The 11,165-nt window shown below is 39.9% G+C and overlaps 1 protein-coding gene across 5 annotated transcripts in view; it reads left to right on the top strand.

Moving 5' to 3' along the window:
- Positions 1–11,165, top strand: part of atad1b (ATPase family AAA domain containing 1b) — a 54,685-nt gene that overhangs the window by 16,575 nt on the left and 26,945 nt on the right. The gene's annotated exons all lie outside the window — the stretch shown is intronic.

The raw sequence follows: 11,165 nt of genomic DNA, 5'->3' as shown, positions 1-11,165 counted from the left end.
TTCCTGCTCCTCTGATGCTGCTTGGCCTGCTGTGTTCATCCAGCTCTACACCTTGTTATCTAAGAGTGAATGTCACCTGTTATGTATTCCAAGCATTGGCTAAGGATCACGTGTATAACTCAAGAACAGTTTCTGAAGACATTCTAGACTGGACATTTTGTGTCTATGTTACCAAAGAAAAGGAACAGGAGAAAAAAGGGTTAATACAATGACTGTGACCCAGGAACTGAAAAAATGCAGGAAGTGAATGGCAGAAAGTATAGCTAAGGATGTGCTGTTGTAATGAATAACTCAAGGTGGCAGCATAAGGAGCAGTTTGGAGACTGTACAAAGCAGGCCAGTGGGAAAAACTTTGGTCTGGAAACAATTTGCTATGTTCAGGCTCACACAGGTTATGCAGCTTTCAAAATTAGCCTTATGAGGTTGTTAGTCATCCAAACAACTTTGAAAAATCTTGCAAGGTAGAAATTTGCTGATTGACTTGTCGAATAAACAAATGTGTTTAATTCAACAGCTTGAAAGATAAACTTTTAGGTGATTCTGGCTCTTAAATCAGTGTATAGTTTTTTTTTTAAAATCCAGTAGAGGCTATCTTTTTATCTGTATACTTTCCAGTCCTGCTAACGTTCATCAAAGGATGCCTCACATTACACACTTTTTCGAGAGTGTGACTTGAACCAAAATTTCTCAATGCACAGAATCTTAAGTAGGTTTCCAGTCTCAAAGCTACAAGGCTTTTTCATTTAATGCCCAAATGTTTCATTTTTGAACTTCCATTCTGGCCAGGCTCCACAGCTCCTCCTCCTCCCAGCCCCAATTCCCCTCCTGTGGCATCTTTACTTCCTTGCTGAATGCCGATTGTAATTTTGATCTGTAATGGTGGCCCAGGCTTAAATGCTCACACAATTGAAGCTTTGAAATGAAAATCTCCCTGCATTTATCTTAACGTCCATGTTGAACAGACTGCTACCAGTGCCTGGTATATGTCTCTGCAATTTAAGTATCATACTGACTGTTCCCAAGCTATATTTAGGTTAGTGTTGTAATCTTCCTTTTTATGCAGTTTATAACCTTTCAGGCTTGCATATTATTCCGTACAGTAGCTGAAGTCTACATGAACCAGATGTAGTTCAACAGGATTCTCTCCAGGAAGAAAATAAAAGACGGAGTACAAGAGGAAAGGAAAGGACTGAAATGAGGAGGAGTTTTGTGGGGGGTGGGCATAAATGTTTGAATTGTAGGATCAGTTCTCTCCTTCCTCCCCTAAATAAGTATTTGTGGCAATTATGAAATAATTGTCCACTATCCTTTTTTGAGAAGACGTTGACAACATGTTGTATTTATATAGCACCTTTAGCTTGGCAAAATGTCCCAAGATGCTTCACAGGAGCCCAATTTGACAAAGATGTATACAAAAGCCTAATAAAGAGATATTAAAAGAGGGAACAGAAAACTTGGGGGCCAGGGGGTGGGGGGGTTGGTTTTAAAATGGATGATAAAGGAGAAGGGGAAAAGGTGGACATCCTCTAATGTTAATAGGTTCTCTTTTTATTAATAAAGATCTAAATGCCAATGTAGAACTTCTGTAACAGAAATGTCTGTTGTTACGTGCCAATCCATGGCAGAGGCTAAAAATATCTAAATTACTTATTTCTTGTTGTGCCATCTCAATTCTACAATGTAACTGTCAATCATATACAAACATCTGGATCAGACAGAACTGTGTAGGAACTTCTCTTGGATTCAAGGGATTTCAAATCTTGTCCATATTAGTGCTGCCATCGATCCCATCCCCACTATTCCCTTCCCCCAAGCCACATAAACCAATATTAATGCTGCTTCATCTTAAGAAAATGAAGTTTGGCATAATTTTTGTGCAGCCAGAACTTAACAACATAATGAAACATAGAAACTTAGAAAATAGGTGCAGGTGTAGGCCATTCGGCCCTTTGAGCCTGCCTGACCATTCAGTATGATCATGGCTGATCATGTAGTTTTGGCATCCCACTCCCACTTTCTCTCCATACCTCTTGATGCCTTTAGCTGCAGGGCCGCATCAGGCTCCCTCTTGAATATATCTAAAGACAGGTTGCCAGAAAGTGCTTTAGGACAATGCAGCCATTAGTACAATGAAAGGAAAGTGACTTGTTCTGATCTGGAATACATTGCCCAGAAACGTGGAAAAATAGATCAATTGGTAATTTTCAAATGGAAATTGGGTAACTATTTGAAGAAGAAGAATTTGAAAGTCTATGGGGAAAAAACAGGTGAATGAAACTATTTAGGTAGCTCTTTCAATGAGCTAGCATAGGTACAAAGGAGCAAATGGCCTCCTGGTGTAGTGTAAAACACTGTAATCCTAAAGCATGCCTAGACTTGGCTTGGTTGCTCATTTTTCTTTTCCTTTATGAGGAGATGATGCTATGTTTGCCACATTTTTTTAAAATTAGGGTTGTTAGTTCACCAAGATGATGAGCAAAGCAGGCAAGATTGTGTTTGGAATAGCATTACTAGAAGTGTTATAAGGTGAGCTATAATGCTGAGCCTGCCTAAGATAAGAGTTCATTTTATTACTGCAGTTCAAAAGCCGGAACTTAAATGTCATTGAAATTGAAAGGTATAATAGAAAAGTTTTGCTCTGGCCAGAATGGAAATAGTTAAAGCAATGAACTTCGCTGTCTAAGTGATTCATTTCATCCCTAATGCAGTGCTTAGAGCAACTGTCCTTGTACAGATAAAGTTGTCATTTTATGTAAACAAAACCTGAAAACTGAACAAAAAAAATGTACTTTGTCGGAATATTGTTGCAAAATGCCTGTAGATTTTGATTGCCTTACAAATTAAAAAGAGTTTGACAAGATCTCCAGTATCTCAAGTGGTTTAACCTAATGTATAATTTGATAATAAGCTACAGAGACTGAGAATGATCCATCCTAGGTTTGGGCTGAGGTAACTGATCTCAAGCAGGTCATGAGTAGCTGCAGACAAAAATGATTGAGCAGTCTGCTGGATTTCACAATCTAGGCTCAGTGTCCCTTTCACTTATCAAGACACTATAGAAAAAGTTCCACTTAAGTAAGCATGATTTAATATTAGGTCATTTTTAATTCATCATCTTCAATTATTCTTGCCATTACTATCCCCAGTGGCAATTTGGCGTAGGACCATTCTTCTCTCGTTTCATTCTTGTAGAAAATACAGGAATTGCTGATGAAAGCCAGAATTGTTGCCTATTCCTAATTGCCATGATTGACTCTTAACTGCCCTCTGAAAGCCAGCCACATTGCTGTGGGTCTGGAGTCACATGTTCCTGAAAGGACATTAGTGAATCCGTAGGTTTGTTTACACAAATGATAACATGACTGCCATTAGACAAGCTTTTAATTTTAGATTTTATTGAATTCCAATTTCACCACCTGCCTTAGTGGGATTTGAACCCAGGTCCCCAAGAACATAAGTCTGGAACTCTGGTTTATTAGACCACTGACATTACCACTATGCCATCACTACCCTGGCATATAAACAGTATAGGGCATTCAGCATTTGAGCCTGTATTGCCATTTGGTTAAATCTTGGCTGATTCTTTTTAAACTCCATGTTAACTGTCATGGTTCCATGTCCCTTAATATCCTTACCTAACAAAAACCTATCAGACACAGTTATGAACTTTTCAATGGACCATACCTCCATACAATGTCCAACATGAGTTCCAGATTTCCATTCTGTGTGAAGAACTTCTTCCTGACACTATCCTTGAATGTGTAACTCTAATTTTAAGGATTTACCCCCCTATTCTGGACTCCCACCAGAAACACATCTGGTTCTTTTCTCCTGTGCTTCCAGAGTGCATTAACATATGGGCCAATCGGTTCATGTTGATCAAATATGGCGTCCTTGGTAACACCCCCCACAGAACAAAGAACCATTGTATTATTGCTGGTTCAAACTAGGCAAGCAATTACAACGGTTTCAGATAGGTCCAAGGCAGAGTCAGTTGCCATAAGGTATTGATGGACTCGGAGGGGAGTTGCAAAGAGGACCCTGATTATTCCTGTTGTCTTAGGCACCAAGATTTGTTTATCTGGCTCAGAATGTTTACAACTCCACATGCTCCTTGTTGACACGACCAAAGCTTGGTACAACAAAAAATCTATCATAATATTGCTCAATCTTTTCACTGTTCACAGTTGGGAAATCTTAACATATTGGCCATTAAACTTTGGAGCAAGAAAAGCTTCAAAAACTATGACAAAAAGAATGAAGCAATGGATAATTTGTATTACCGATTTGGTAAAAGAACAGGAAGCAAATTTTGTAAGGAATTATGGGAAAAGTGGTAATGTGAATTTGCCTCCAATAGTTTACATGTCAATGCGTATGTTATCTCCCATAACATAAGAAACTGGGCATGGATATTGTGGTATTGAAGAATCCAATAGATGTTTATTACAACTATCTATTGTATGCAAACGTTACATTGCTCAGGCATACAATATTAAATTATTAGATTACTAGAGAGTAACATGCATCCAGTAGAGTGTCATGCTTCAAGAGATCCAATATAAGATCTTTATATGGTCACATGCTATGTTACAGAGATATCGTGAGCATGTCTCTTAAATGTATACTGAGGTATTGACCATGACAGACAACTTAATATGTGGAACAGTCAAATCTTTCAGTATATATTCACAGAACTGGGGCTAACTGGAAAGGTTGACATTTTTTGTCTATCCCCAGTTGCCCTTGAAGACCCTTGTTGTCTCCTTTCTACTTTGGCTCTCCTAAGAAATTGCTTGACTGCAGGGCTGATTGTTGTGGATGCTGGGAAGAAATGTTTAGTCATGACGTTCTGCCATGACATACGGCAAGCTCAGTGGTCCAATTCATCTTTTCCTGTTCATGACTTTCACATGTTCGGAAAACCATCAATACTAAGTTTGCTGCATTGTATTTTAGATATAAATAAATGACAAATAAATATAATTTAAAATATAATAAAATAGCACGATAATTTGCTTTGAAAGAAACAGACTGTAAATCAGCTGTAAAAATACAAGATTCTGGAAGAAAAAATATAATCCAAATAATAGAAGTAAAATAATCTTAATATATCCTTGCTTTTATAATTCATGTTTTTATTGTATATTTTACTAAAAATATATTGTGAATTGGTCTTAATAACTTGCTTAATTTTTATTTGTTATGCATGTATGATAGCACGCTTCTTTCAATAGCAACTACTTCACAACTTGGGCTTTATAGCAACAACTAATACACATGGTCCTGACTGTTCTTTTAAGGCAGGGACATTATTGGATAATGTGACACATAACTACAAAACAGGTCTCTACATGTCACCAATGCCCAGCATCTGCCTGCAAACAAAATTAGCCTCGGTTTCCGACTTATCAGACTCTAAATAGGGACAGCCAGAACATTTTAAGGCATAAAACAAAGTTGTTTTTTCTTTCAAAAGGCTATTGATCTTGCAAATGCAAGTTATTCTTTGAAGCAGCCACTATCACTTGTTCACTGTAACCTCATTGTGAATTATGATTAATGAAGATTAATATAGAACAAGCTGGTACGCAATCTACAAATGGAGAAATTTGAACTGAAAGTGGAATTTGATGAGTGGGCAATGGGACACCAGCTGAACGCTAAACACGCCTGAGGTGAGCAGCATGAGGTCAGGGCTATTTTATCCCCTGGATGTCTCATGCTTCATAGAATCCCTACACTGTGGAAAGAGGCTGTTCGGCCCATCAAGTCTGCACTGACCTGCTGAAGAGCATCCCACCCAAACCTAGCCCCCTACCGTATCCCCATAACCCTGCATTTACTATGGCTAACCCACCTAGCCCACACATTACTACCAACGTGAAGGGCCAAATGGGTGGAAGCAGATGTCTGAGCAACAGGAGACCAGCACCCTGAGCCAGAGGAAACTCATGGTAAGAAGGTAAGTTGTAGGAAGAGGTTTTGAAGAGTGTTGTGTGTGAGGATAGGAGTGAAAGCCCAGGCAAAGGGAGGCTTAATCTTTTCTTGTTAGGGCAAGAGAAGTACTTCCCCTCTCCTCCACATCCCAAACTCACAACGAATGTTAAAAAAAAATAATAATGTTCATTTGTCCACTGCCTCTGGAGGTTTAAAGGCTCTCCAACTTTACCACTATTTGTATGACTTTCTGCGCATCTCTTGGCTTCTCATTCCCACAACCAGCAGTGTGTCCTCCAATAAGTTACACTTAAAATAATTTCTGAGCACACCCTGCCTCCAGACTTGACTCTGAATCAAGTGTTCCAAGCTGATTTCACTTTATCTTTTTCAACTTTATGTAACTATGGTATCTCTTATTACAACTCTGGACACTATTCTCTTGTCGACTCTCTATTCCCCAATCATGTACCAGAGTATGTTGTTCCTAATCACACACTCTAATTTGTGTTTTCCTTTTGTGGTCACACTTTAGTTGCTGGTCCAGACCTGACTCCATTACATCCAGTTCCCCTTTGATTTCCCTCTTATTTCTTTTCTCTTTAGCACTTCCTGACTTTTTTTTTGTCATCATGCCTTCTTTCATTTCTGTCCTCTTGCTACACTGCTTTCTATACATCTTGACTTTACAACTCCCTCATCGCCAACATCAGATGACCTCACTAGTTCCATCATGTTAATCATCGATAAAACCATCATGGATATTTACAGTATCACTATCTGCCCAGAGCTCTTTACTGTCATTTTCTTTGATGTACAGCAGGGAATATATTCCTTTGCTAAGTCACTAAAATGTGCACTTTCAATGTTCCAAATGTTCTAACCAGTGGCTCACCGTTCAGCATGACGTTTCTCCAGCTATAGATATGTTCAGTCACACCTACATCCCCTGGCCTGAAGCTATCACACTTTCTGTTTCTCTCTCTCACCTTCAGGAGCCATGGAAACCTGCACTACTCACATGTAACTCCTGAGCCACTAGTAAAGTCCCTCGGTGCCATTTGGCTCAATGATGAGCCCAAAATGATATCCCGGCATGAGTGGGTGAACATTTGCCTACCCTGGTCCCCTCCAGAGCAGGTTTTCCCACTGACAAATGTCTGAATTGTGAAGAAGTGTGCCACATTTCCTGCCACATTAAATCAAACCCAGTGTTACAGGGTGTGACCCTCTTGCCAAATAGGTATCTCTAATGTTACGCATGGTAATGCTTTATTGCAGTCTGCTGATAGTAGAAATGCTGGTGGACACCAATGACAAATACTGTAGGTGTGTAGTGACAAAGGTCAGCGATTGCACTGTTACCACTGCAGAGCTGTGTGGTGTCTGTAGGATAGGCAGAACTCCAAATGCCTGCTCCCTGGCAGGCAGGTCGCTCATTATGAAATGTTTCCGGGTGTTACAGCAGCTCAGTGTAACTATGTGGAGTTAGAAATCCAAGCTCTTAAGGTTGACCAGACCATCTGGGGCAGTTTCAATCTCGGCTTAGCCTGTGGAACCGGAGTTGCACCATTCCCATCCTGCAGCCAGTTAATGCAGTCGATACCTCTGTCATTGAACTGACTTCAGAGTCACCCTAATTCAGTTTATCAATAAAACCAATCCAAAGCAGCTCAGTATCAATGCAAATCTGGCCCCTATTATCGAAGTATTTTAAGACTTATATGCTTTTGACTTGAAGTGATGTCATTTAAATGCTTACATAGTCTGAAAACTTTGCCACTTTATGTTTTTTGTTACTCCACACTTCCATTTAAAGTTTCATTTGCTGGAGGTGAGAGGAGAATAGTAAAGATTTATTCAATAATAGGAACTGCTGTGATTTTCCTACATGTTCAGGCAGGGCCCGTTTCTTAGCCTGTTTTCTCTCCCTCACTCACCTTGCCAAAAATGAAAAAAAGTGCAATTTTCTAACCTCTGAGTCTAAAAACAGTCAAGAAGTTTGGACTGAATTGCACTTACAGAGGCGTTGATTGCGGTGTCTTAAGGTATTTACTGTTGGGCGTTGGCTACTTTTATCATGCTGATCATCTCTGTGGTGAATAGCGTTAAGAAAGTCGATCAAAAGGACAATTTTGTAGCTGTTGCTGTTAAACGCTCCTCACACGGGAGGGTCAAAAGTTCACATCCTAAACCTCAAATGCTGTTTGAACGAACCAATGTCATGAACAGAAAATGCTGGGAGTATTTGGCAAGTCAAGCAGCATCTGTGGAGACAGAAACAGAATTAACCTTTAAATTTTGTCACTTCTTAGAAAACTGAAAGGGTTAGGAACTAATGGAGAGAGGGAAAAGGGAAGGGATTGATAGAATCATAAGGAATGTTTGTGATAAGGTGGAAGGCGAGCGTAATAAAGTGATAAAGGTGGTTTGAGGCAGAAAGATGCGGGAATGGTCCCAAGTAAATAGAACATATTTCCTCATGTAGAGGAGCTGTAAAATTATTGCAAAATTCATATCAGTTTGGACTTTGGACTTAGTTCTGCCCTTTCTATTAGTGTAGAGTGATAAAATAACATAGGTATGCAATGAGATGGATCCTTAATCTAAAGTTGTTTCAAATTAAAGTTGACTTTCCTTTCTGTTCCCTACATCATGCTTGGACGTGGCTGAATAGTTAGACGCTTAGAATAGGAGAGGCAATGAGTGTTCAGTGTTATAAGTTTACTTAGTGTTCAAAAGGTCAAAGCATAGAGTCGGCGAGGGGAGGAGAGGCAAGGTTATTTGAATCTGGTAAAGTCAATCTCACTCCCTTTGAGTGAAGCAGGATTGACTGTGTCAATAGCGGCCCTCCCTCAGAATAGAATATTGCAGGAGAAACAACGTTGCTAAATGGCAACAAAGAGTTAGAAGGCGACGAAATAAATAATATTGAAAAAATAACTTGGTTAAAAAGATGACTAAATATTGGGTTGGCTTATGAGGAGATATTGAATAAGTTGGAACTATACTCCTTGGAATTTAGAAGAAAGAGGGGGGATCTTACAGAAACATATAAAATTATGAAGGGAATAGATAAAATAGAAGCAGGGAGGTTGTTTCCACTGGCAGGTGAAACTAGAACTAGGGGGCATAGCCTCAAAGTAAGCGGGAGCAGGTTTAGAACGGAGTTGAGGAGGAACTTCTTCACCCAAAGGGTTGTGAATCTGTGGAATTCCCTGCCCAATGAAACAATTGAGGCTGCCTCTTTGAATGTTTTGAAAGCAAAGTTGGATAGATTTTTGAACAGTAAAGGAATTAAGGGTTATGGTGAGCAGACAGGTAAGTAGAGCTGAGTCTACAAAAAGATCAGCCATGCATGATCTTATTAGATGGTGGGGCAGGCTTGATGCGCCAGAAGGCCTACTCCTGCTCCTATTTCTTATGTTCTTTTGTTATTACTGTGATGATGATAAATGTAATGGTAATCAAATCCCATTACTCCGCCAGTCACATTTTTAGTGTAAATGTATTGTCTCGATCACCAAATTAGCGAAGATTTTTTTGTACTACTATGTGGAATAAAAGGCATTTTCACCAGGCTTCTTTGATGAATTCATAATCATCAGTTTTTATGAACAAAACTTATTTTTAAAGCAAACAGTGATTAACATCTAAACTGTGATCTAGAATTAAACTATATCCCTGAATCCCAAATATAGTCTCTCTCTCTCTCTCTCTCTCTCTCTCACACACACACACACACACACACACACACACACACACACACACACGCAGACAACAATCTCTGGAGAGTTATGGCTTTCAAAAAGAAAGGACAAAAGGCAGTCAAACACCTCTGTGACCTAAGGGTCTGAAAACAAATGGATAGAATGAGATGGTGTCACATGGTTTCTTGGATTTCTTGCTGACAAATGTAGACTGATGGATGGGCTTCAGTTCTGAATGCAAGCAATGTGGATCTGAATCTTTAGAAATTGGTCACAGTTCAGTTTTTCAAGTCTATAATGTAGTCAGAGATACAGGGATTTGGAAGCTGTATCAGATTCTCAGGACCTTCTACTGAGAAAGTGAGAACAGGAGAGAGATGTACAGTTTCTGGGGTATCTTTCTTAGAGACTACATTTGCTTTGTGGAACATAAACCCGTGACCAGTAAGGGTTCCTCGGCAACCATTGGCCTCGAGGCCCTCTCGTCTTTTCAAAACTCATCTTCTATCAATTAAAGGCCATAAACCTTATCATTTATCTCCTTGAAAGCTTTGCTTGCCTTTTCTCCAAAGTCACATGATTATTCTTTAACCAGTAGTTGGCTTATAGAATACATTAAGCTGCTGACTTCATCCCTTGATTAAACAACGTGGTGAAGCATTGTTAATCCAGAATATGTCCGAACCTTTCAAACATGATCCTTTTATTTTAAACAATAGTCTTCAAATATGTAATTATAAATATAAATACACATATGTATTACATGTATACACACACACAGGCTGGCAGCAGACTTAGTATTGAAAATATAACTGTACAGGACACCTTTCGTGACCACAGGATTCTTCAAGACAGTACAAAGCAAATGAAGTGCTCTAGACGTCAAGGCCAAGGTTTTCCTTCATACGAAGTGATGGGACATTTGGTGAGAAAGGCAAATAATTGAGCAGTTTGGCACTTGGGCGAGACCCAATTTCTTTATGTTAGTTCACAAACTAACTTCCAAATGGGAAGATCCAAGTGTGGCATTTGTTGGGGGAGGAGAGAGTTTTGATTTGCACCAATTCACTGAAAGCCACCACCCATGTTTTTGTCTCTGACCTGACCCCTCGTCCCGTGAATCCCAATGTATGATCCCACCACCCCCCCTCCCCACAAAAACACTTACATTCTTGCCAAGAGATAGTAGGAACCGCAGATGCTGGAGAATCCGAGACAACAAGGTGCAGGACTGGATGAACACAGCAGGCCAAGCAGCATCATAGGAGCAGAGAGGCTGACGTTTCGGGCCTAGACCCTTCATCAGAAAAGGGGGAGGGGAAGGGGGTTTTGAAATAAATAGGGAGAGAGTGGGAGGCGGATAGAAGAGGGATAGAGGAGAGGATAGGTGGAGAGGAAACAAACAGGTCGAAGAGGCGGGGATGGAGCCAGTAAAGGTGAGTGTAGGTAGGGAGTTAGGAAGGGGATAGGTCAGTCCAGGGAGGACGGACAGGTCAAGGGGGCGGGATGAGGTTG

This window comes from Rhincodon typus, chromosome 20, assembly GCF_021869965.1.
Source record: "Rhincodon typus isolate 14 chromosome 20, sRhiTyp1.1, whole genome shotgun sequence".
NCBI classification, from domain to species: domain Eukaryota; kingdom Metazoa; phylum Chordata; class Chondrichthyes; order Orectolobiformes; family Rhincodontidae; genus Rhincodon; species Rhincodon typus.
The sequence above is the reverse complement of the archived record's forward strand: the minus strand, read 5'-3'. Positions and strand labels throughout refer to the sequence as shown.